Raw genomic sequence first — 27,418 nt, forward strand, 5'->3', positions numbered from 1 at the left:
TGTGGATGTCTGCGTGTGTGTAAGTGATGTTGCTAAAGAGCTGACGTGACACTCTATAAACTTTTATAACGCTGTGTCTATGCTGCACTCCGACGCCGGAGTCACCACATTAACACCACACAGGAACATGCAGAGAGCACATCGCTTATTTATCTCAGACTGGACAGAACCGTGAGGCTCGGACACTCGCTCCGGCCGTTACACTGACCACAGGGTTATATCAATACACTCGGGTGTGCAGTAATACATTATCGTCTCCATAGCAACGGCTGATTCACAGGGACATCTTTCTCCTATCACTCTTGTTATAGCAGCTACATACGATCATTCACTCCGCAGTCTCTCTCTATTCTTTCTATTCTTTCTCTCTCTATTCTCTCTTTTTATTCTGTCTCTCTCTTTCTCTCTCTCTCCTCTCTGTTCTCTCTCCCTCTCGTTTCATTACATTTCTAATCTTTCTCTCTTCTCTATTCTCTCTTTTCAAGTTAATCAGATAAAAGTAACTCATGTTGCCATAGAAACAGTAAAGCAGTATAAACTCCTCTGTCCTGAAGAAGTTCCAGCTTCACCTCTGACTGATACACAGCACTGACACTGGAGACTCCTTCCACACCCATCCCTGTGAAGGAGCTGTTGCTATGGAAACCATAAGGTATTAATATAAAGCTGTGCTACACTCAGAGCTGCTGTTAGAATTCATCACCACCCTGATCCACCAATCAGAATTCATCACCACCTGATCCACCAATCAGAATTCATCACCACCTGATCCACCAATCAGAATTCATCACCACCTGATCCACCAATCAGAATTCATCAACACCCTGATCCACCAATCAGAATTAATCACCACCCTGATCCACCAATCAGAATTAATCACCACCTGATCCACCAATCAGAATTCATCAACACCCTGATCCACCAATCAGAATTCATCAACACCCTGATCCACCAATCAGAATTAATCAACACCCTGATCCACCAATCAGAATTCATCACCACCTGATCCACCAATCAGAATTCATCAACACCCTGATCCACCAATCAGAATCCAGAGACTCAGCAGCATCATCAAAACAAACACAATACTGCATTTCAGATGTGTATCTTAGCCAAGTTGCTTTGATTTACTGCAACCAGATCAGATATCTGAAAAAACCCTAAACACACACACACACACACGTTAGATATTGTTATTTATTTGGTAAAGATCTGTGTAGGTTCCAGTTTTCTGTCATGCTGAAGACGAAGGACAGCCTGAAAAACGTTTACACCGGAGATTCGCTTTATCGACCGTGTCAAACGTCTGTCTGAGGAAAACAAGTGGTTGCTGCATGTTACACACACACACACACGCACTCACACTCACACTCACTCACACACACTCCATACTGGCCATCAGAGTGGGCTCTTTGTGTTGATTGTTTTATCACTGGTGCCACTCCTGCATGTGTGTGTGTGTGTGTGTGTGTCTCCAGAGGCTTCACCTGAGAGGATGACCCTCATTTTCCGAAAGCAAAGTGTTCAGTATTGATCTGGTGGAATGGCCAGCTCGTGACACGGGTTAATTTACTGAGCTTGGGGTGGTTCATTATTTCCCGTCACTCCTGAACTCATCTCAGTGACCTTTTCTGGCTTAGTGCTGTCTACACACACACACACACACACACACACACACACACACACACACTACAAGCAGTGAATCTGAACGCCTGTTTTGCATTTGTCTGTGATGCCTGAAGCTTGTGATGGGACAGTGACCACAAAGGGAGTGACTCCAGTGTCTCTCAGAAATCCTCGGATTGATCTCCTCTTCATCTCTGAGGATGGATCCTGATGGATCTGAGGATCCAGACGGACCCTTCTCATACAAATAACACTCGGAGAAGTGCTCTGCTGCTCTGGAGGACCAAAGGATTCCAAATAAGAGCTTGATATAATGAGAAAAAAATCACATTTTTGCAAGATAAATTAAAAAAAGGAAAATAAAATAAATAGTTATTAAGAGGAAACACGTCGTTCTTCCAGGAGAACATCTCAAACTCATTACTAGGAGAAACAGCATCACATAATTACAAACAATTATCACTACAGAATATCAGATTACATCGAGACATCACCGCCTTCATACGGGGAAAGAAGTTTTAGGAAAAATATTTGATCTTTTTTTTTTTTTTTTTTAGAAAATAAATCATCTCAAGATGCATTTTATTATTGTGACTAAATATTGTACTGACAGGAAAATGTCTCTTACAACAACAGAAAAATAGAGTCATTACCAGAAAAAAAGCATCTTAATGTTATAGGAAAAAATGTAATTATTAATTAGAATTATTGAATTTATTATTTTATTATTTAATTATAAATTTGAAAAATTATTTCATTAAAAAAAATGTTTACAAGAAATTATTTCTGTAGCACAATGAGTCATTACCAGAAAAGCTAGAAAAATTATAAATTTGAAAAATGATAAATTATTTAATTAGAAAAAAAAACAATTGGTTACAAGAAAGTATTTCAGTAGAACAATGAGTCGTTACCAGAAAAAAGGCTTCTCAATGTTATGAAATAGATTTAATAAAAAAAATATTAAATTACAAAAATTATAAATTAAAAAATATAAAAAAATATATTTATTTAGAATAAAATGTAGAAGAACGTATTTCAGTAGAGCAGTGAGTCATGACCAGAAACAAGCATCTTTATCTTATTGGAAAAAGTAATTACTTAATTAGAAAATCATTTAATTATTAAAACTATAAATAATAAAAAATTATAAATGATTTAATTACAAAATAAATTGTTTAGAAGAAACTATTTTAGTAGAGCAGTAACTCGGTACCAGAAAAAAGCATCTTAATGTTAACAAAAAATGTTACAACAAAAAAAAATGTATTACTATGAGTAAAAAAATTGTTTACAAGAAAGTATTTTGTGATTATAACATAAAAAATATGAAATAAAAAAAATATCACATTACTAAGAGAAAACACCTGGGTACTCTAGGAAAAGCACAGAATTTAATAGGAATTTATCATGTTATTAGAAATGCATTTCTAAAAAAAGAAAATACTAAAAATTACTATTAAAAAAACTTTTTGTTGTTTTTTATGAGGGGTTTTTTTGGCTAATGTTTTTTTTGTTTAACTTTCATTATTTCAGCTTTCTTCCCTTTCGTTCAGTCAATACAGTCGTCTCAAACTCGGAGGATTTCAGCACAGCAGCTCTCACACTTCAGCACTGAACACACCTGAGGCTCACTGACCCCAACACCGGGCTCCAAAATCTCTACAGAGAACCCGGTTTCATCAGTAACCTGAAATCTAAAACTATTACCAAAAATAATTTCATAAAAAATATATTTAAAAAAAATAAATAATTCAAGATGACAAAATTACAAATAGCCATAAATGGATAATAAATAACTGAATAAGTAAATAAATAAATACATAAATAAAATAAAATAAATAAATAAATAAACTAATTCACCTGAAACTACTGAAAATTCTGAAAATACTGTGATTTCTTTAATCCACACAGTAAACAGAGAAAAATTTCATAAATAAAAATTTCATGGATAATAAATAATATCTACATGAATAATAAATGAATAAATAAGTAAATAAATAAATGAACAAGTAAACAAATAACTAAATTACATACAATAAAATAAATAAATAAATAAATAAATAAACTAATAGACCTGAAAGAGTTTCTGAAAATCCTGTGATTTTTTTAAATCCCCACAATAAACAGAGAGAAGTTTACAGTTTTCTACTTAAAGTTTACTCAGAAACATGAGAGGAGAGAATAAAGTTTGTGTGGTGAGGGAAAGTTTCTAGCTGCTATAACCAGTTTATTATCATTAGTATAGTCTATAATCAATCACAGTGTACATTTCACTATGTAACTAAAAACAGACAAAAATTCTGACGTTATTCTTTAATAAACAATTTGAAGTTGTGCTGTTTTTGTGTTTTTGTGCAGTAATTCAGAGCTCAGTAACACACTCAGATCTTCAGGTTCACACTTCTCCTCCTTGACTCAGTTCCTGAGACACAGTTCCATTGTTTGTGTCTCTAATCATTTGGTTTCTCACTGAGACAGATGGTGTGTCTGTGTGAGAAATCCCTCACGTCGGCCCGAGTCTGTTGTGTGTTTAGTGTCTTTCTCAGAGGTGGTGGGTTACTCCGAGCTCCACGGTTGTGTATTTCAGCATGTTAGCGTGATGAGCTCTCTCACACACACACACTCACACAGCCAGGGCGTGTTTAAGCCTAATAAATTCACATGTAATATTTATACTGCTGTATTTGTGTGAGAGCAGACAGCTTGACTGCGAGCTGTCGATTTGGTCCGATTCGCTTCAAACACAACGCGGCAAAATCGATGCTACAAGCCGAAGCTGCGCTGAGGTCAGATCACATGACAAGGTCAAAGGTGAAGGGTCAACGGAGTAACACAGAAAGGTCAAAACCATCATGGAAAGCATTTGTGAGGCTCAATTACGTGACCTATTAAAGGCCACTCCTGTTATTTCACTGCAGTCAGGAGGCGTCGTGTTACTAAATCAGCATTTAAACCAACCTTTAAAATGTTTAGAAAACACACACATACACACTTTCAGTTTTATGGTTTAACACCAAGATTGTACACTTATTTATCTAGAAAATCTAAAACTTCCTGTCCAAAATCCTGTCAGGTTAGCGCTCATCTGCTAGCTAGTGAAAAGGGAAAATTGGCTGGAGGCCAAGACACACAACATTGACCTCAAATTTCTTATAAAAGACTCTACAACTAAAACTAGGCTGTAATTACACTTAGCACCGAACGCTAACCATCAATCCTGTCAGCTTATTAGCTAACTAGCGTTATCAAGTAAGACTCTAAACATTTATTTTTAAATAAAATCTACAACTTCCTGTCAGGTTACTGTAGCACACATTAGCTAGCTATCAGTTTTAAGAAGGATTATGTAATATTTATTATATTAAAAATTTTATCTAAGAAGTGTTGTCAGTTCTGTAAAAGTCGAGGTCACGATGGAGAAATAAAAACTTTTCCTCTCTTCGTGTTAAGGTGATTTATTCACATGACATTAATGATATCATTTTATTGGCAAATAAACGATAGATATATTTTTATTACTGTGGTTCAGGTTACAGTCGTGTAGAGTTATATAGAGTAATAATAATAATAATAATAATAAAATAATAGAGAACGATGACATTTTAAAGAGTTTAATAAACAATTTTAGAGAAAATTAAATTAATGTCTTTTTTGGATTCCATTTCTTTAGTCCCTTTGTCCCTTAGTTAAGCCTGAGGTGACGGTGGTGAGGAAAAACTCCCTGAGATGATCTAAGGAAGAAACCTTGAGAGGAACCAGGCTCAGAAGGGAACCTCATCCTCATTTATGTAAAAGTAGGGAGTGAACCTATAAAGAACCTTATTTCTAAAGCTATGTTAATGGTACGAATCTTTCGAGGTATTAAGAACAAACTGATTGAAGGTTCTTTAAGGGTTCCTTGGATAATTCAGAGTTTCCTGAAACTCTTCCTGAGGTGATATGTAGAGGGACACCTGCAGAACCCCCTGAGCATGACCTCAACATTTACCATAAAAACCCCAATGTGTCTCCTTTTTATCTCACTGATGCTGATCAGTATAAGCACTACTGATCCCCAAACACGTCTCGCGCTGATCCCGAACAGAACAAAAGGGTTCTAGCTCCTCCTCCGCCTGCGCCTCTTCTGTCATGTGTCACGTGTAATTATCAGAGCGAAGGCAGTTGACGGGAACAAACTGATTACTGCTGATCTACGGGGAATAAACGACTCTGAACAAGATTAGATTCATAAATTAACTCTCCTCACCAGCTATCAACTGTACATATCACACTGATGTGTGTGTGTGTGTGTGTGTGTTTGATGAGAGGATTTATACTCAGCTGGAGAGCAAATAAATAAATAAATACACAAATATTTCCTCGAGCCTCCCAAGGTGCAGTAACTGCCACCGCCGATCGGCGAGGAACGCTCGGGGTCTTTGAAGTTTTTAGACATAAAAGCAGAAATAACGCAAATCTCCTCAGATGAAATTAAGAGTCGATGAAAACCGAGAGAAAAGCACAGCCACTACTAATCACGCCCAGCTCGGAGAAGGACTCGCATCCCGCTCCGCCGGGGAGAGAAATAAAAAACAAGGAAGGCTTTAATCTGCCTAAACTCCTTAAACTCCTTCTGTCATCTCTCAAGACACAAAACAGCAAAACAACAACACACAAAAACACAAAGAAACACAAAGAAATGCTGTATTTCAGATCGATACCGGAAAAAAAGTTTTGCTCGTGCTGGAAAGACTGTCTCTATCCGTCTCTGTCAGACTGAGAGGCCTGATTTCCAGACTCAATTACAAAGTAAGCTGTGTGTTCAGGACACACACACACACACACATCATGGCGTGTCTAGCATGAATTTTGGTTTCATGGTTTAACACAAAGTTTATATATTTATTTAGCTACAAAATCGGAAACTTTCTCTCAGAAATCCTGTCAGGTTAGCGCTCATGTGCTAGCTAGTGAGTAGGGAAATTTGACCAGGTTGCCAAAAACCACAAAAATTTCCCTCAAATATTTTGGTAAATTTCTTATAAACAATTCTATGGCTACATTTTTGCTTAGCATCAAACCAGAAATCCTGTCAGGTTACAGCTTATTAGCTGACTAGAATTATCAAGTCAGATTATAATGATTCGTTTAGAAAAAAATAAAGTTTCCTTTCAGAAATCCTGTCTGGTTAGCGCACGTATCATGTGCTAGCTAGTGATTAAGTTAGCACTTAAGATTATCAACATTTATTTAAAATGATCTAAAACTTTCTTTCAGTAATCCTGTCAGGTTAGCACTAATTATTAGCTATCAATAACCAGTAGGATTATCAACGTTTATGAAAAGTAAAATATCTTGTCAGGTTTGTAAAGGTCCAGGCCATGATGGAGAATTTAAGAACCATAACATTTACCTCAAATGTTCTGGTAAACATAAACAACACTGTAATTCCACATAATAAGGCTAACTAAACACTAATGCTATCGTAAAACTAAAACTTTCTCTCAGAAATCCTGTCAGGTTAGCTTTTATTAGCTAGCTAGCATGACCAAGTGAGATTCTAAACATTTCTTTAAAAATAATCATCAAGATCCTCTCAAAAATCCTGTCAGCTTAGTTTGTATTAGCTAGCTAGCATGTCCAAGTGAGATTCTAAACATTTCTTTAAAAAAACTCTTCAAGTTCCTCACAGAAATCTTCTGTCAGGTCAGAAGTCAGGTTAGCTCATGATAGCTTCCAATAAAAAGTAAAGGCTATAAACATTTCTTAATGAACCTCACAAATCCTGTCAGGTTAACGGATTAGCTAAAAAACTGTTCAGTGTATGAACTCAGATATTAAATAAATTAAATATTAAAATATGATATTGTTTATTCCCAGCTACAGACCAAAGATAACAAAGAGCTGCTAAAGAAGTGAAAAGGCTAAAGTTTATGTTGATGAGGTACGATGCAGGACACACGACCAGCAAGTCTTTAGATTTGGTTAAAAGATAAAGCCAGCGTGGTTAATAGTTTATGATCTGCCTCTCGTCTCTCCTCACAAACAGATCAATGCGGTAAACAGAGCGGCGAGGGCGCAGACGTTGTGTGTCTCCGTGGTTTCGGGAAAACGCTGACATTTGTGAAGGTTAGAGAGTGTAACTGTCTGTCTGTGTCAATCACTGGCCTCAAAGGTCACCGCCGGTCCGGTGTTTTATATTGTTTTAATTAGACACTGCGGCTCGGATGCTGCAGGCGTCCTTGGTGAGGATCTCCTGCTGAAAAAAGAATGCGAACAATTTTAATTCCACTGACCAGGACATGTGTGAAGTTTAGTGCTCATGCTAACATCTGACCAGTTGCTCATGAAGCTTTTAGTTTGCTGTGTAGCGACTGCTAACGTTTTTTATCTACAAAATCCAAAAGAAATCTTGTCAGGTTAGTGAAAACCACATAATTACCCTCAGATATTTTGATAAATTTCTTATAAAACATTCTACGGATACATTTTCACTTAGCATCAAAACAAAAATCCTGTGAGGTTACAGCTTATTAGCTGACTAGAATTATCAAGTCGAAAAATAAAATGCGAACAATTTTAATTCCAATCTAATCAGGTGTGTGAAGTTTAGTGCTCATGCTAACATATTACCAGTTGTTTTTAGTTTCTGCTTGCTGTGTAGTGACTGCTAACCTTGTTGTTGTTGTTGTGGGCGTGGCCTGTCTGTCTAGCTTTTATTGTTCATAGCTTCATGTGTTTAAATACAAACACCAATCAAACTTCCTTCTCAGATTAGATTAGCAAAGTGAGCTAACTGGCCCAGCTACATCCACTCACCACACACACCAGCGACCTCCTGCATCCTTCTAAGATTTATTCTTCTCCCTAACTGTCTCTGTACACGTTTAATATGACAAGATAAGAAGAAACCACACTTTTATGTTTCATTTTTCTAGATTTTCCAGAACTTTCTGAACGAGGAAGTGAAGAAACATCTCACCACATGCTGTAGGAGGAATCACCCGAGGAAGCTGGTTTTGGAAAGTCCACATGAACAATGTTTTTACAAACATTTTTATCCACATGAACAACATTTTCAGGAACATCTATGAAATATTCTCAAATTTCTCCAGCTTTTTTTTTTCCAGGATCCTGATATGTTTCCTGAAGCTGCAGCAGCTGGAGCTGTGAGAACTTCCCTCCTGCTGCGTTTCCTTCCTCAGAGATGTTCAGTAAACGCCAAACACGTGTTTGTTTCTTGTTGTCACTTCACAGCACACCTTGTCAGAACAATGATGACCTGAAATGGGAACTTTTTTTTTTTTTTTTAAAGAGTTCCTCCCTGGAGTTCTCCATTTGTTTTCCATTATGCTCTGCATGACCTCTGACCTCTGAGAGAGAAAGAGAAAGGGTGGATTTCTGGTTAAACGATGTCAGAGAGTCTCGGAAACGTCGGCCTGGTCTCTTCTCCACTGGGATAGCGGTGAAGGGAAGGACTCTCTGGCACTCAAGACTTAAAAAAAGGGCCACTAAAGTGGACGCTACACTCTTTCACTCTTTCACCAGCCATTAAAAAGTAATGATCCTCCACTTCCGCTCCTATTGTCGCCGGCGCACGAGAGGCTCTAATGGGAAGCCGACACAATAGGCTCGGCCTAAAAAGGATCCGCCATGAAATTTTAATCAGCGACTTTGTCTTTCAGTGAGACTGCATTTGTGTGTGTGTGTGTGTGTGTGTGTGTGTGTGTACTAAATGTCTACAGTGACTACAGGGACAGGTGCTCCTACATGCCTTTATGTTGCTCGCTGAACTTTAGTCTTTCTTCCTGCCCCCTCAGGTGTGACGTTCCCCGGCCGCCTCCGAACACCGAGGGCACTCAGATTGGATTAATTCCAGAACCGTCCGTCCCGTGCACTTAACAAACACAAGATGCACTTAAGGGAGGCCACAGGATGGGTTTAGGCACAGCCGAAAGTGCGCGTCCGGGAGATTCTGGGCGAGACCACAGGGCCAGTGTAGAATGTCATCACGTACCGGAAGAGCCATCAGTCCGATCCGGCGTACTGGAAGAGGCGTGAACTTTTTCAAAGTGTCGTGTGGAGAAGCTTTTTGTCTTTCCTGTGTGGCTGCTGCACTAAATGGCTCTGTGGCACACTGGCAGAGCTTTTATGTGGTTTTATGGCTGACATTTTATAGCTGATAAAAAGCACGATGTGGTAGGAAGCGCAGTCATCGCTACCGTCCAGGAGCGGGGATTACTACACTCGCAGCTTGCTAACACATGACGCTAGCATGTGTGTGCTACAAAGTGCCCTATTAGCACAGCTAGTACGCGCTATCGAGATCAAGACAGCATCATGTAAACAATCAGAGTGGGACTCCACCTCAAACCTTCAGGCCACAACGGAAAGATAAAGCAGTACATTAAGGGCTCGGATTGCTCCATTAACAATCGCTCCGACTTTTTGTACGGATGCCTGCGTCACTAAACTGAACTGAATTGAAAGAGTAGGCAGGTGTCAGCAAAACCTCCGCCTCACAACACACACACACACAGAGAGAGAGAGAGAGACAGAGAGAGAGAGAGAGAGCTGAAAGAACGAAGGAGGAGTGAGAGACATCTCTCTAGAGTTCCTCAGTGTTTGTGTGGGAAAACGTGGTGCACATGCCGTTCTGTTTTAAGTTTTTTTACCTGCTACAACTATGACCCTCTCTTTATTATCCACCTCTCTTTCTCTCTCTCTCTCTCTCTGATGATGTGAGCCTCCCTACACAATCAGCATCCTGAATGACTGGAATCTGAAGCCCAAAACAACAAAACAAGCAACAAACCATCTGATTCTCCTCACAGCCCAAATTTATAGAATTATAGAAAAATTATAGAACCATTAATTCTTGTGTGTGTGTGTGTGTGTGTGGTGATAAATGATCATAAATTGTATAGAAGACACAGCTTACTTATTTTACTGACCCTCACACAACTCCATAAAAGGAGATCCCATCTCTAACAGAGTGGAATGTTGCTGATGTGACACGGTGAGACTGAGAGTCATCTGTGGGCGGAGTTAATCCTTCACACCTCCTCCATTCCTGTTCTCCAGGAAAACCACGCCCATGTTCCTGTACCAGGATTCAGCACCAGACAGACATTATTTCAGTTCCTGATGCTGTAAAAAAAATTTTTTTAAAAACCCTCTCCAGGTTCTCGAGTTTCCTGGTTCCTCTCCATCTTCACTCCTGATTTCTGCTGTGTGTTTTTCTGGGTCTGACCTCAGCGTGTCTATTTAGATTATGAGTATAGATTTTCCCACTGTGGGTTCTGACCACTTTCAGTGGAAATACCCACACACACACACACACACACACACACACACACACACACTGACTCCAGCTCCTGTTGGTTCCAGTTGTCAGCTGGTGAAGTTCCTTACAACAGGAGCAAGTGGCACAAATCAATGTAGAGGTTAATACTGGCATGAAAATCACAAATTGAGTTACAGTAGAGCTGCTCGACCTCAATAAACCTCCCAATAAAACTCAGAGCTACGCAGCTGCAGCCTGGATCCATGTGCACAACTCATTACACTCACTGTGTGTGTGTGTGTGTGTGTGTGTGTGTGAAACTATGTACACAAATGGGTAAAAGAGGGAGGTTTGTGTTAGCATAGATAACTGATAATTTATTACACAAATTAAATCAGTCGTTAAAACAATGAAGATAAAAAATTTAAATAATTTTAGAAAATCGTTTGACACCAGAGGGCAAAAGTTTAGCACTGCACTCAAAAGCGGTTTAACTCTGAGAGACTGCAGATCCCCCTGTGTTCTGCATTAATGAGAGTACATTTACATACACACACACACACACAGTGCTAATGCTACATGCTCAGCCTGGCACCGTGGCTCGCTCCTTTATTCTTTTACAGCTCTTTTACTGCCCTCTTACTCAGTATTTCTCAGGATATTAAACCTGCCAATAAACTCAGACATATTGTTCTCATATAGTGACATTTCCTCAAACTTGTAACTGATTTTAACAGAAAGTTTTTGTGTAGTTTTTATCTGTTTTGACTATGCCAAGAGAGTTTTAAAGGGGGGGGCACTGTTACCTTTCACTGCATCACTGTATCACTACGTTACTGTATAACTGCAATACTGTTTCACTGTATCACTGCAGTACTGTATCACTGCATTACTGTATCACTGCAGTACTGTATCACTGCATTACTGTATCACTGCATTACTGTATCACTACATTATTGTATCACTGCATTACTGTATCACTGCATTACTGTATCACTACATTACTGTATCACTGCATTACTGTATCACTACGTTACTGTATCACTGCAGTACTGTTTCACTGTATCACTACATTACTGTATCACTGCATTACTGTTTCACTACATTACTGTATCACTACATTACTGTATCACTACATTACTGTATCACTGCATTACTGTATCACTACATTACTGTATCACTGCAGTACTGTATCACTACATTACTGTATCACTGCATTACTGTATCACTACATTACTGTATCACTGCATTACTGTATCACTACATTACTGTATCACTGCAGTACTGTATCACTACATTACTGTATCACTGCATTACTGTATCACTACATTACTGTATCACTACATTACTGTATCACTGCATTACTGTATCACTACATTACTGTATCACTGCATTACTGTATCACTACATTATTGTATCACTGCATTACTGTATCACTGCATTACTGTATCACTACATTACTGTATCACTGCATTACTGTATCACTACGTTACTGTATCACTGCAGTACTGTTTCACTGTATCACTGCATTACTGTTTCACTACATTACTGTATCACTACATTACTGTATCACTACATTACTGTATCACTGCATTACTGTATCACTGCATTACTGTATCACTGCAGTACTGTATCACTACATTACTGTATCACTGCAGTACTGTATCACTACATTACTGTATCACTGCATTACTGTATCACTACATTACTGTATCACTACATTACTGTATCACTGCATTACTGTATCACTACATTACTGTATCACTGCAGTACTGTATCACTACATTACTGTATCACTGCATTACTGTATCACTACATTACTGTATCACTACATTACTGTATCACTGCAGTACTGTATCACTACATTACTGTATCACTGCATTACTGTATCACTACATTACTGTATCACTGCAGTACTGTATCACTACATTACTGTATCACTACATTACTGTATCACTGCATTACTGTATCACTACATTACTGTATCACTGCAGTACTGTATCACTACATTACTGTATCACTACATTACTGTATCACTACATTACTGTATCACTGCAGTACTGTATCACTACATTACTGTATCACTGCATTACTGTATCACTACATTGCTGTATCACTGCAGTACTGTATCACTACATTACTGTATCACTGCATTACTGTATCACTACATTACTGTATCACTACATTACTGTATCACTGCAGTACTGTATCACTACATTACTGTATCACTGCATTACTGTATCACTACATTACTGTATCACTGCAGTACTGTATCACTACATTACTGTATCACTACATTACTGTATCACTGCAGTACTGTATCACTACATTACTGTATCACTGCAGTACTGTATCACTACATTACTGTATCACTGCAGTACTGTATCACTACATTACTGCATTACTGTATAACTACATTACTGTATCACTGCATTGCTGTATCACTGCATTACTGTATCACTACATTACTGTATCACTGCATTACTATGTCACTGCATTACTGTATCACTACATTACTGTATCACAACATTACTGCATTACTGTATAACTACATTACTGTATCACTGCAGTACTGTATCACTACATTACTGTATCACTGCATTACTGTATCACTACATTACTGTATCACTGCATTACTGTATCACTACATTACTGTATCACTGCAGTACTGTATCACTACATTACTGTATCACTGCATTACTGTATCACTACATTACTGTATCACTACATTACTGTATCACTGCATTACTGTATCACTACATTACTGTATCACTACATTACTGCATTACTGTATAACTACATTACTGTATCACTACATTACTGTATCACTGCATTACTGTATCACTACATTACTGTATCACTACATTACTGTATCACAACATTACTGCATTACTGTATAACTACATTACTGTATCACTGCATTACTGTATCACTACATTACTGTATCACTACATTACTGTATCACTGCATTACTGTATCACTACATTACTGTATCACTGCATTACTGTATCACTGCATTACTGTATCACTACATTACTGTATCACTGCATTACTGTATCACTACATTACTGTATCACAACATTACTGCATTACTGTATAACTACATTACTGTATCACTGCATTACTGTATCACTACATTACTGTATCACTACATTACTGTATCACTGCATTACTGTATCACTACATTACTGTATCACAACATTACTGCATTACTGTATAACTACATTACTGTATCACTGCATTACTGTATCACTACATTACTGTATCACTGCATTGCTGTATCACTGCATTACTGTATCACTACATTACTGTATCACTGCAGTACTGTATCACTACATTACTGTATCACTGCATTGCTGTATCACTGCATTACTGTATCACTACATTACTGTATCACTGCATTACTGTATCACTACATTACTGTATCACTGCATTACTGTATCACTACATTACTGTATCACAACATTACTGCATTACTGTATAACTACATTACTGTATCACTGCATTACTGTATCACTACATTACTGTATCACTGCATTGCTGTATCACTGCATTACTGTATCACTACATTACTGTATCACTGCAGTACTGTATCACTACATTACTGTATCACTGCATTGCTGTATCACTGCATTACTGTATCACTACATTACTGTATCACTGCAGTACTGTATCACTACATTACTGTATCACTACATTACTGTATCACTACATTACTGCATTACTGTATAACTACATTACTGTATCACTGCATTACCATATCACTACATTATTGTATCACTGCATTACTGTATCACTACATTACTGTATCACTGCATTACTGTATCACTACATTACTGTATCACTGCATTACTGTATCACTACATTACTGTATCACTGCATTACTGTATCACTACATTACTGTATCACAACATTACTGCATTACTGTATAACTACATTACTGTATCACTGCATTGCTGTATCACTGCATTGCTGTATCACTGCATTACTGTATCACTACATTACTGTATCACTGCATTACTATGTCACTGCATTACTGTATCACTACATTACTGTATAACTACATTACTGTATCACTGCATTGCTGTATCACTGCATTGCTGTATCACTGCATTACTGTATCACTACATTACTGTATCACTGCATTACTATGTCACTGCATTACTGTATCACTACATTACTGTATCACTGCATTACTGTATCACTATCACCACATTACTGTATCACTGCATTACTGTATCACTGTATCACCACATTACTGTATCACTGCATTACCATATCACTGTATCACTACATTACTGTATCACTGCATTACTGTATCACTGCATTACAGTATCACTGCATTACTGTATCACTGCATTACTGTATCACTGCATTACTGTATCACTGTATCACCACATTACTGTATCACTGCATTACTGTATCACTGTATCACTGCATTACTGTATTACTGCATTACCATATCACTGTATCACTGCATTACCGTATCACTGTATCACCACATTACTGTATCACTGCATTACCATATCACTGTATCACTGCATTACTGTATCACTACATTACTGTATCACTGCATTACTGTATCACTGCATTATTGTATCACTACATTACAGTATCATTACATTACTGCGTCACTGCATTACTGTATCACTGCATTATTGTATCACTACATTACAGTATCACTACATTACTGTATCACTGCAGTACTGTATCACTACATTACTGTATCACTGCATTACTGTATCACTACATTACTGTATCACTGCATTACTGTATCACTACATTACTGTATCACTACATTACTGTATCACTACATTACTGCATTACTGTATAACTACATTACTGTATCACTGCATTACTGTATCACTACATTATTGTATCACTGCATTACTGTATCACTACATTACTGTATCACTGCATTACTGTATCACTACATTACTGTATCACTGCATTACTGTATCACTACATTACTGTATCACTACATTACTGTATCACTGCATTACTGTATCACTACATTACTGTATCACAACATTACTGCATTACTGTATAACTACATTACTGTATCACTGCATTGCTGTATCACTGCATTGCTGTATCACTGCATTACTGTATCACTACATTACTGTATCACTGCATTACTATGTCACTGCATTACTGTATCACTACATTACTGTATCACTGCATTACTGTATCACTGTATCACCACATTACTGTATCACTACATTACTTTATCACTGCATTACTGTATCACTGCATTACAGTATCACTGCATTACTGTATCACTGCATTACTGTATCACTGTATCACCACATTACTGTATCACTGCATTACTGTATCACTGTATCACTGCATTACTGTATTACTGCATTACCATATCACTGTATCACTGCATTACCGTATCACTGTATCACCACATTACTGTATCACTGCATTACCATATCACTGTATCACTGCATTACTGTATCACTACATTACTGTATCACTGCATTACTGTATCACTGCATTATTGTATCACTACATTACAGTATCATTACATTACTGCGTCACTGCATTACTGTATCACTGCATTATTGTATCACTACATTACAGTATCACTACATTACTGTATCACTGCAGTACTGTATCACTACATTACTGTATCACTGCATTACTGTATCACTACATTACTGTATCACTGCAGTACTGCATCACTGCATTACTGTATTACTACATTGCTGTAACACTGCATTACTATGTCACTGCATTACTGTATCATTACATTACTGTGTCACTGCATTACTGTATCACTGCATTACTGTATCATTACATTACTGTATCACTACATTACTGTATCACTGCAGTACTGCATCACTGCATTACTGTATTACTACATTGCTGTAACACTGCATTACTATGTCACTACATTACAGTATCATTACATTACTGTGTCACTGCATTACTGTATCACTGCATTACTGTATCATTACATTACTGTATCACTACATTACTGTATCACTGCAGTACTGCATCACTGCATTACTGTATTACTACATTGCTGTAACACTGCATTACTATGTCACTGCATTACTGTATCACTACATTACTGTGTCACTGCATTATTGTATCACTACATTACTGTATCACTGTAGTACTGTATCACTGCATTACTGTATCACTGCATTACTGTATCACTGCATTGCTGTATCACTGCATTACTATGTCACTGCATTACTGTATCACTACATTACTGTATCACTGCAGTACTGCATCACTGCATTACTGTATCACTACATTACTGTATCACTGCATTACTATGTCACTGCATTACTGTATCACTACATTACTGTGTCACTGCATTATTGTATCACTACATTACAGTATCATTACATTACTGTATCACTGCATTACTATGTCACTACATTACTGTATCACTGCATTACTATGTCACTACATTACTGTATCATTACATTACTGTGTCACTGCATTACTGTATCACTGCATTACTGTATCATTACATTACTGTATCACTACATTACTGTATCACTGTAGTACTGTATCACTGCATTACTGTATCACTGCATTGCTGTATCACTGCATTACTATGTCACTGCATTACTGTATCACGGAATTATTGTATCACTGCATTACTGTATCATTGTATCACTGCATTATTGTATTACTGTATCACTGCATTACTGTATTACTGTATCACTGCATTACTGTATCACTGCATTACCGTATCACTGTATCACTGCATTACTGTATCACTGCATTACCGTATCACTGTATCACTGCATTACTGTATCACTGCATCACTGCATTACTGTATCACTGCATTACTGTATCACTGCATTACCATATCACTGTATCACCACATTACTGTATCACTGCATTACTGTATCACTGCATTACTGTATCACTGCATTACTGTATCACTGCATTACCATATCACTGTATCACCACATTACTGTATCACTGCATTACTGTATCACTGCATTACTGTATCACTGCATTACCGTATCACTGTATCACCACATTACTGTATCACTGCATTACTGTATCACTATAACACTATTTTACTGTTTCATTACATTACTTTATCACTAGGTATATAATCTTTATCTTATTACATCACTATATTACTGTATTACTGATTTATTATATACCTACACAGCTGTATCTCTGTATCACTGTACTCTACACTCTATCACCATCATATTACCCCACTGTATTATTATATTACACTTTATTACTCCACTGCTGATTTACTGTATAACTGCATTATATCATAGTTATACCACTATTACTATACTTCTGAATTACTGCATTTTATTATATCAGCAACCTCTTCAGTGTTGTGTAAGAACCTGCTCATAAAATAAACAGCCTCAGTGTTTCCTTTCAGACCGAATGTAGTCATTTAGACACGTTTGGTGTCGTATGTTAGCTATTTTTCACTCTGAAATAACATTATCATCAAACCAGAGCCCAGCATTAATTTTCTATCATTTTAAAGCTTCAGTCTTAACTATACATCACTGTGTCCTAGCAAAAACCCTCACCCACCAGATGCAGGATATTACGCAACACGTCAATCTGATGAAGAAACGTAATGACATATCAGTTTGTGTTTTTTTTAAAGCAGCTATGTTTTAGTTTCAGGCCCTGAAAGTATAAACATGAACAAACTTTCATCATGTAGCTATCTCCTACAAATGTCGGATTTCACCCCGAATTCTGATGTGACTTTTAGCTTTTTTTTTAACGGTTCCTTTAAATTCTGTCACCTGAGGTTGTTAGCATCCGTCAGAAAAAAAAAGAAAAACAAGCTAACGGCTGAGCGGATCGATACGATGATCAAAGTGAAATAAAATGAATGCTGAGCAGAAGCAGGAGGGACATACGGGGTCCTGAGGGGCCTCACGTCAAACAACTGTGCAGGAGGAAGGGGGACATGTGAAAAGAGCTCTGGGGCTCCCAAACCCCCCCCCAACAAACACACACACTTGCGCACACACTCACACACACACTATAGGACTGGCTGTATGGAAATAGAGGTTCACTCCATGCAGGCCATCTTTCTGTTTTATAGAGTGATTCAAAATGTTTTTTTTTTATCTTCAGTATATATAGATTTACTATATGATGATGATGATGATGCTGATTATTATTATTATTATTGTTCTTGTTTTCATTATTATTAATAATTAAAAATAGAATAACAATAATAATAATAATAATAATAATAATAATCTTTTAAAAATAAAAATCTTTGTAAAAAATTCTAAATTTCACCATAAAGTATTATATGTTATTTACATTTTATGCAAATGATTTAATTTGTGCAATTTATTTTTATATTTTCAGAAATAATAGAAACAAAACAGTACTATGACAAATGTCGGGCACAAAGATCTCATTTCAGTATGTAAAATACAAAAAAAAATAATTATTTGATGATTTTGTAAAACATTACATTTACCTTTAAATTTATTTTAAAATGTCATTACATGACTTCTGTAAATTACAGAATAAACAATCTGATCTGAACCGAACAGCAGTTACTTTTACACACATAAAATCATGATCCTGTTCAATAAACACTAAAGATGACTAAACAGGTCAGTTAGCATCTCACTATTAGACTATATGGACAATTGAACCTCTTAACACGACCTGAAATGGCCTCGAAAGCATGTGTGGAACAGGAATGGTTTTGATTATGATTAGTTGAGCAGGTAAGGGTTAAAGATTAAGGAAGTCCCATGTTGGGAGAAAGCGAGGTCGCCCTCGGCCTAATCAGGGCCGTGACATGACACGCTGTAGGTTACACTCCTCAGTGTTAAATATTTATTCCGACTCCGCCACGCTGCCTTGATGGTTGTCAGGCCATTTGACACTTCTCTCTCATTCCCATTTCATTAAAATTCACTCGAGGCTCCATCAAACGCACAAACTCTCACACCATTGCTCCACAGAGAGAGAGAGAGAGAGGGAGAGAGAGAGAGAGAGAGAGATGGACAGAGAGAAAGGTTTGAGTCTGTTTTTTATTTCTGACTCAGTTTTACATTACTGTCCTGACAGGTAAGCGAACGCTAACGGCTAATGTGTTATTGCTTTTCTCCTCTTCACCACGCCGACATTCATTTCACTCAGAAACCAGCTCAAACTTTAATACACAAGAGACAGAGACAGAGAGAGAGAGAGAGAGAGAGAGAGAGAGAGAGAGAGTGTGTTAATCACTAACACTTATTCATTCACACACACACACAGTATACATTCCTCCATCATTCTTCTTTTTAAATACTTTGTATAAGAAATTTGATCTAATGCCCAATAATATAATAGGAATATTATTAATTAATGTATTTATTTAATCCAGATTGATTAATTCTGTAGCACAGGTTCTTATTATTGATACCTTATTGTTTCCATAGCAACAGGGACATGTGTGTGTGTGTGTGGAAGGAGTCTCCAATGTCAGCACTGTGTATCAGTCAGAGGTGAAGCTGGAACTCGAAGTTCTTCAGGACAGAGGAGTTTACACTTCTTTACTGTTTCTATGGCAACAAGCTGAGATTATTAAGTTGGAGAACATGTAGAGGCTCAGGCAGGTTTCAGTTAGTGTTTGTTTGTTTGTTTGTTTTAGCGAATCTGAATGAAACATTGAGTTAGAATTTGATTTGTGAGGTTGTTTGATTGAAGAGTTCCACGTTGAGTGGGATGTGTAAACGTGTAAAGGACAGCATGGACGGAGGTGGACGTGTGGAGCCGGTTCCGGGGGATTAATCAGTGTCAGTGTGTGAAGTCAGTAAGACGCAGCCCCTGTGTGTTCGCTCGCCCTACAGTGGCGGCTCCGTCCCGATCCGCATGCACCTGTCAGGCTCGCTGCCTCGGCGAGGCGGCCGCTCGGCTCCTCCCTGCTTGACCTATTATTTGATATTTGACCAGTCGGTTGCGAGACACTTGCTCTTTGGAGCTGAAATGTCACCGGGCGTCTTGTCAAGGCTTCGACACCTCGACTTGACAAGTGATTTTACTTTGGTGTGCTACGAGGCAGAAAATACAGCGAGCATCGGTCAGGGCGGCTTCAGGCTCCACTTAGACCTCTCGCGAGCAGTAACAGCCTCCGCCCGATAACAAGCTCCGATAACACGCAGAACAATCCGACACGCTCTCACGCTCTCGCATGCCAGAGAACCGGTCCTGCTGCGCGTGGAACATTCACTGCTCCCAGCTTTAATTACACCTTCATTCATATCACATCCACTCCAGTACTCAGCGTTACTGGACCTGTACACAGGGTTCTATAAGGGTTCTAAATGTTAAAGACAGGCTCACAAACACTGCTGTAGGGTAGAAGCTGTAAGGGTTCCCCCAGAGGAAATACTAGTTTGTACTAATAAGTTCTAAAGGTGTTCTACGTAAAACCTTCTCTGAAAGGATTGTAAGGTTCTATACAGAAGGCTCTATACAGAAGATTCTATACAAGTTTTATTTGAGAATCTTTAAATCCAAACTCTTAAAAAACTAAACCATACAAAGGTTCTCCCAAGGTTCTCTGGATAAATTTGCTTAACTCTGTAAACAGGTTACATTTAGAACACACTCTAAAAGAGAACCTGCTCTGCTGTATGGTTCTGTATAGAACACTTAGGTCTAATGAAAGAACCTGGTATCTAAACTACAGTCCCTGACCCCAAGACATTTCTCTGAAGGGAAAACCTTTTCTTGCATATTCTATATGGAACCTTTAAGCTTCTTTAAAGTTTTTTAAACATATGCCTGCTTCATTTTATTATTTATATCATGTAACTATACTGTTAACACCACCTGTTAATCCTAATCTCCCTTCATCCATCATTATCTCCTAATTCCTAAAGTCTCTTTCTGATCCATAACCTCAAACCCTAATCCCAAACTCAAACCCTAATCCCAGCCTCAACCCTAATCCCAAACTCAAACCCTAATCCTAAACTCAAACCCTAACCCTAAACTCAATCTATAATCCCAAACTTTAAATCCTAATCCCAAATTCCAACATTGATCCAAACCAAATCATAATTATATACTTTAAACACTAATCCAAAAACTCCACCTCTAAACTCGAATCCACCCAACTCTAATAGCAACCTTATAATTTAATCAAATATCATACCCTAATCCCAAACTCTAATCTTTAACCCTAAAACCAAACACTAAACTCTAATGCCAGACTCCAATTCTAAACCCTAATCCCAAATTCTAATCTTTAATTCCAAACTCAAACATTAATCCTAATCTCTAAACTTTAAATCCTAAACCCTAAACCGTAATCCCAACCTCAAACTCTAAACCCTGCAGTCCAATTCTAGTTTCAAAACCTCAACCTCTAATCTCCAGTGATTTCTAATCCCTAGTCCTTCAGACTGGAGAGATGCAATAACTGGAAATCGTGGATCTTCACTTCTCCACCTTCAGTTCTTCAGCTGCTCAGCTCCTCACCATCACCTTGGCCAGGTTCCTGTGCTCCAGCTCACCTCAGAGCTCTTCTCCTCACTTAGAGACGGTGTTAATAATCAGCTTCTTCTCGTCTATCTGCTCTTCAACCTCAGCAGCCCACACGGACCCTCAGGCTCTCCAGCCTTGATTTCTTGCCTGTTTCTCCACCTTTTGGTGCTGTTGCTGCTCTTCTCTCTCCCTCTGGATCTCTCTCCTTACACTCTGACCATCTGCAGAACCTGCCTCTTTAAATCTCACCTTAAAACTTAACTGTTTTCCTGTGGAGCCTTTTAAACTCTCCTGACCGTGACCCCTGATGTTACAGACTCTGGAGAACATCTTCAGGTTATTAATAAACCTCACTCACAGCTCTGCTGACTTCTGGATTGGTCAGAGGTGCTGATTAATTCTCCGTAACCGTAGTAACGACTCATTCACGGGGACCCGGTCCATTTGATCAGGAACCCATCCGTCTCAGAGCTCAGACGTTTCTCAGAGCTGCGACTGACCCTGCAGACAGACGTCTGGAGTCCAGGAAAATAGAAATATTTCAGTGAAGAACCTGAGGAACTGATCTAATAAAACGAGTGAAAAGTGGAAATGATCTGAAATAAAGAGACGACTTTTTACTTTAGTGAGAATTCATTTCATTTTATTTCTACTTTATTATTCTTCTACATAAACTCAAATATAAATTTTTCTACTGAACCTTTTTGACTAGATCATTCTCTACATCCACACACACACACCTCCAAACACTCATACACACACACACACACACCTCCAAACACTCATCCACACACACCTCCAAACAATCATCCACACACACCTCCAAACAATCATACACACACACCTCCAAACACTCATCCACACACACCTCCAAACACTCATCCACACACACCTCCAAACACTCATCCACACACACCTCCAAACACTCATCCACACACACACACCCCTCCAAACACTCATCCACACACACCTCCAAACACTCATCCACACATCCCTCCAAACACTCATCCACACACACCTCCAAACACTCATCCACACACACCTCCAAACACTCATCCACACACACCTCCAAACACTCATCCACACACCCCTCCAAACACTCATCCACACACACCTCCAAACACTCATCCACACATCCCTCCAAACACTCATACACATACACACACCTCCAAACACTCATCCACACACACCTCCAAACACTCATCCACACACCCCTCCAAACACTCATCCACACACCCCTCCAAACACTCATCCACACACCCCTCCAAACACTCATCCACACACACCCCTCCAAACACTCATCCACACACACACACCTCCAAACACTCATCCACACACACACACACCTCCAAACACTCATCCACACACACCTCCAAACACTCATCCACACACACACCCCTCCAAACACTCATCCACACACCCCTCCAAACACTCATCCACACACACCTCCAAACACTCATCCACACACACACACCCCTCCAAACACTCATACACATACACACACCTCCAAACACTCATCCACACACACACACCTCCAAACACTCATCCACACACACCTCCAAACACTCATCCACACACACCTCCAAACACTCATCCACACACACACCCCTCCAAACACTCATCCACACACACCTCCAAACACTCATCCACACACACACCCCCCTCCAAACACTCATACACATACACACACCTCCAAACACTCATCCACACACCCCTCCAAACACTCATCCACACACACCTCCAAACACTCATCCACACACACACCCCTCCAAACACTCATCCACACACACACCCCTCCAAACACTCATCCACACACACACACCCCTCCAAACACTCATCTACACACACACACCTCCAAACACTCATCCACACACACCTCCAAACACTCATCCACACACCCCTCCAAACACTCATCCACACACACACACCCGTCCAAACACTCATCCACACACACACACCTCCAAACACTCATCCACACACACACACCTCCACACACACCTCCAAACACTCATCCACACACACCTCCAAACACTCCACACACACACACCCCTCCAAACACTCATCCACACACACCTCCAAACACTCATACACACACCTCCAAACACTCATCCACACACACCTCCAAACACTCATCCACACACACACACTTCCAAACACTCATACACATACAGACACCTCCAAACACTCATCCACACACACCTCCAAACACTCATACACATACACACACCTCCAAACACTCATCCACACACACCTCCAAACACTCATCCACACACACCTCCAAACACTCATACACATACACACACCTCCAAACACTCATCCACACACACCTCCAAACATTCACACACACACCTCCAAACACTCATCCACACACCCCTCCAAACACTCATCCACACACACACACACCTCCAAACACTCATCCACACACACACCTCCAAACACTCATCCACACACACACCTCCAAACACTCATCCACACACACCTCCAAACACTCATCCACACACACCTCCAAACACTCATCCACACACACCTCCAAACACTCATCCACACACACCTCCAAACACTCATCCACACACACACACACCTCCAAACACTCATCCACACACACACCTCCAAACACTCATCCACACACACCTCCAAACACTCATCCACACACACCTCCAAACACTCATCCACACACACACCTCCAAACACTCATCCACACACACACACACCCCTCCAAACACTCATACACATACACACACCTCCAAACACTCATCTACACACACCTCCAAACACTCATCCACACACACACACTTCCAAACACTCATCCACACACACCTCCAAACACTCATCCACACACACCTCCAAACACTCATCCACACACACACACACACCTCCAAACACTCATCCACACACACACACACCTCCAAACACTCATCCACACACACACCTCCAAACACTCATCCACACACACACACACACCTCCAAACACTCATCCACACACACACACACCTCCAAACACTCATCCACACACACACCTCCAAACACTCATCCACACACACACACACACCTCCAAACACTCATCCACACACACACACACCTCCAAACACTCATCCACACACACACACACACCTCCAAACACTCATCCACACACACACACACCTCCAAACACTCATCCACACACACCTCCAAACACTCTCACACACACACACACCTCCAAACACTCATCCACATACACACACACTTCCAAACACTCATCCACACACACACACACCTCCAAACACTCATCCACACACACACACCTCCAAACAGTCATCCACACACACACACACCTCCAAACACTCATCCACACACACACACACCTCCAAACATTCATCCACACACACCTCCAAACACTCATCCATACACACACACACCTCCAAACACTCATCCATACACACACACACCTCCAAACACTCATCCACACACACACACACACCTCCAAACACTCATCCACACACACACCTCCAAACACTCATCCATACACACACATACCTCCAAACACTCATCCATACACACACACACCTCCACTCATCCATACACACACACCTCCAAACATTCATCCACACACACACACCTCCAAACACTCATCCACACACACACCTCCAAACACTCATCCACACACACACACAGCTCCAAACACTCATCCACACACACATCTCCAAACACTCATTCCATACACACACACCCACACACCTCCAAACACTCATCCACACATATCCACACACACCCACACACCTCCAAACACTCATCCACACACACACACACCTCCAAACACTCATCCATACACACACACACACACCTCCAAACACTCATCCATACACACACACACCTCCAAACACTCATCCACACACCTCCAAACACTCATCCACACACCTCCAAAAACTCATCCACACACACCCACACACCTCCAAACACTCATCCACACACACACACCTCCAAACACTCATCCACACACCTCCAAACACTCATCCACACACACCCACACCTCCAAACACACACACACACACTCTCTCTCTCACACACACACTCCCTCACTCATTCTGTTTCTGTCTATTGTTATTTCTTTTTTTTCTGTTTTTTATTTATCATTTTTTATTCATGTTTGTTTGTTTAATTTTTTGTTTGTTGATTTTGTGTTTGTTTTTATTTTCTTATTTTTTCTTTTTGTGTATTCATTATTTTTTTAGTTAATTATATTTCTGTCTATTGCTTTCTATCAATAATGTTTCAATAATATAAACAAATAATGTTTAATTATTACTTTTTGTTTTTATTTATTTTGTTGTCCTTAATCTTTCTTTCTTTATTTTTTTATTTCATTCATTCTTTTTTACTTCACAATTTCCAATGTATCTTCCTTCCTTCCTTCCTCTCTCTCTCTCATTCTTTGTCTTCCTTTTTTCTTTCTTTCTTTCTTTCTTTCTTTCTTTCTTTCTTTCTTTCTTTCTTTCTTTCTTTCATTGTTATGTTTGTTTCTATTTTCTTATTTTTTCTTTTTGTGTATTCATAATTTTTTTCTTTTTTTTTAGTTAATTATATTTTTTCCATTCTTTTAATAAATATATTTAAATATATTTACATCATCAGAGAGAGAGAGAGAGAGAGAGAGAGTGAGTAAAGGTGAAATCACTCTGTGTGTAAAAATGAACAGATCTGTGTCCAGGTGGAGGAGAAAAGCTGAGTTTTGGGGATTATTTCAGAGGAGGATTATTCAAGAGAGAGAGAGAGAGAGAGAGAGAGAGAGAGAGGTGGGAGTGACATGGGCGTGTTTAGGAAGGGGGAAGGGTAAAGAGTTGGGGGGGGGTGAATATCAGTCACATCATTTCAGGTTTGCGCAAAAAAATGCTCCAAGTTTGCAACTAAGCGTCCGTCTTGCGTGGAGCTGACAGGGAGGAGCGGCGCTCGCTGGAGCGTGGCACGGCTGCCATGAAATGACAGGAATCATTGGCATACATTTCAAACAGCTCGCGCCATCCCATTAAAGTGCCACGTCCTGCGCCTTAACACAGACAAGAGGCATCCGCTCTGATAGAT

Source organism: Hemibagrus wyckioides, linkage group LG03, assembly GCF_019097595.1.
Source record: "Hemibagrus wyckioides isolate EC202008001 linkage group LG03, SWU_Hwy_1.0, whole genome shotgun sequence".
NCBI classification, from domain to species: domain Eukaryota; kingdom Metazoa; phylum Chordata; class Actinopteri; order Siluriformes; family Bagridae; genus Hemibagrus; species Hemibagrus wyckioides.